The sequence below is a fragment of the Marmota flaviventris genome, chromosome 4 (assembly GCF_047511675.1).
Source record: "Marmota flaviventris isolate mMarFla1 chromosome 4, mMarFla1.hap1, whole genome shotgun sequence".
Classification (NCBI taxonomy): domain Eukaryota; kingdom Metazoa; phylum Chordata; class Mammalia; order Rodentia; family Sciuridae; genus Marmota; species Marmota flaviventris.
The window spans coordinates 136507639-136509985 of record NC_092501.1 but is presented as its reverse complement, the minus strand read 5'-3'; the positions used below and the strand labels follow the sequence as shown (position 1 = coordinate 136509985).

The 2347-nt window shown below is 37.0% G+C and overlaps 1 non-coding gene across 1 annotated transcript; it reads right to left on the bottom strand.

Annotated features, from left to right (window-relative positions):
* Nucleotides 1-1617: 1617 nt before the first annotated feature.
* LOC114079365 (U6 spliceosomal RNA) lies at nt 1618-1724 on the bottom strand. Its single transcript, XR_003580477.1, has one exon. It is a non-coding gene; the product is annotated as a U6 spliceosomal RNA (small nuclear RNA).
* Nucleotides 1725-2347: the final 623 nt, after the last annotated feature.

Sequence of the window (2347 nt, the reverse complement as noted above, 5' to 3'; positions counted from 1 at the left end):
GTACACCTGTGGGGCATTATGGTTTGGGAGCTACTCTGTAGTGAACCCTACCACTGACAATGGGGAGAAAGCACCAATGCTATGATGATTGCATCCTTGGCCTTGAGGGGATTAGGATCCAAAGCCACCTGCAAAGAGAACAACACAGCACTGGCTCAGGGGCCCACCGCCTGGGTGCTCTTTTTGCCAGTGGGTGGGAAATTTTCTGTGTGGTCTCCTGAAAGATAAGCTACCCCATCCCCTGCTTCATTCTCTGTAGAACAAAGTTTTGCAAGAACTCTGTTCACTAACCCCATGGTTAAGGTCAGCAGTCAGAGAAAGCTAATGGAGAGGGGGGCGTCTTTGTATACATGACCAGTTTTCAGAGAATGAGAAATGTACTGAAGGAAGGATGCATGACCCTTTGGGCTACCTACCCTCTGAGATAATTTTGAAAAACTTTGTAACCCCAACCCATGTTCCTCAGTTGATCTAAAGTTTTTCATTGTAAGCTAATGCAATTGCAAAAGATGTGACTTCCAGCCTATTGTGAAATCCTACAATTCAAAATATAACTGTCACTAACTCTTTTAAATGAGTCCAATTGAAGGATTTAATACCCACCATCATCCATTTTATTTATTTTTTCTTTTATTTATTTATTTATTTATTTATGGCACTGGGGATTGAACCCATGGTCTCATTCATGCTAGGCAAGTGCTCTACCACTGAGCTACATGGGTAGCCTTCCATTGTCCATTTTAACAATACAAGTACAAATTTCTTTAATAGAAGGAAATTCTTTTTTCTCTCTCAACATTGTATTTCCATTCTTGTTTGTTTTAATATTTTTAAAAAATATTTCTTTAGTTGTAGATGGACACACATCTTTATTTATTTATTTATCTTTATGTGGTGCTGAGGAATTGAACCCAGTGCCTCACACATGCAAGGCAGATGCTTTACCACTGAGCTATATCCCCAATCCATTTTAATATTTTTAAAATTAATTTTTAATTTATATATGACAGCACAATGCATTATAATTCTTATTACACAGATAAAGCACAATTTTTCATATCTTTGGTTATATACAAAGTATATTCACATCAATTCATGTCTTCATACATGTACTTTAGATAATAATGTCCATCTCATTCCATCATCATTTCTAACCCCATGTTCCCTCTCTTTTCCTCCCACCCCTCTGCCTTATCTAGAGTTCGTCTATTCCTCTCATACTCCCCTCCCTACCCCACTATGAAACAGCCTCCTTATATCAGAGAAAACATTCGGCATTTAGTTTTGGGGGATTGGCTAACTTCGCTTAGCATTATATTCTCCAACTCCATCCATTTACCTGCAAATGTCATGATTTTATTCTCTTTTATTGCTGAGTAATATTTTATTGTGTATATATGCCACATTTTTTTTTATCCATTTATCTATTGAAGGGCATCTAGGTTGGTTCCACAGTCTAGCTATTGTGAATTGTGCTGCTATAAACATTGATGTGGCTGTGTCCCTGTAGTATGCTGTTTTTAAGCCCTTTGGGTATACATCGAGGAGAGGGATAGCTGGGTCAAATGGTGGTTCCATTCCCAATTTCCCAAGAAATCTCCATACTGCTTTCCATATAAAATATGGGAACACTTCACAAATTTGTGTGTCATCCTTGTGCAGGGGCCATGCTAATCTTCTCTGAATTATTCCAATTTTAGTTTATGTGCTGCCAAAGCGAGCATCACTTTAATATTTTGTGCTTGTCTTTTATGATCATACATATGTTTCCATGATAAGTATATGTATGTGTATCTGTGTGCTTGGGGAGCGGCTGGTATTATAGCTCAGTCCCAGATCATGATAGATTATATGCTTAGCATGTTCAAGGCCCAGCACTAAAAAGAGACAAAAATATATGGGTTTAAAATTTGTATTCGGGATCAAGGTATCATAATTGTTAAAGAATAATTGTCATAATAATATAAATAGTTTAAAAGTTTGAAAAATAATTATACTGTTGTTGTTTTTCTGGGGATAAAATTCAGGACTTCACACATGCTGGGCAAGTGCTCTACCTCTGAGCTACATCCCAGCCCATAAAACTAAAACTTTTATAGACATATGTCTTCATGAGCCAGAAGGGAGTTTATGGTGTCTTGAATTTTCCTGTTTGATGCCCTGAAGATATTATGCCTGGGATATTGTTGCAAAGTAAGTTTTTGTTGTTCAATTTTTATAATATAGGAGAAGGAAAAAACTTTTGCCTGAAGGTGCAAGGAAGAAAAACAAAGGGTTGTTTTTAAGCCAATCAGTTTTTAGGAGAGGGAATTCATAGATGCCCAAGAATTGAAAATTGATCCTCTTA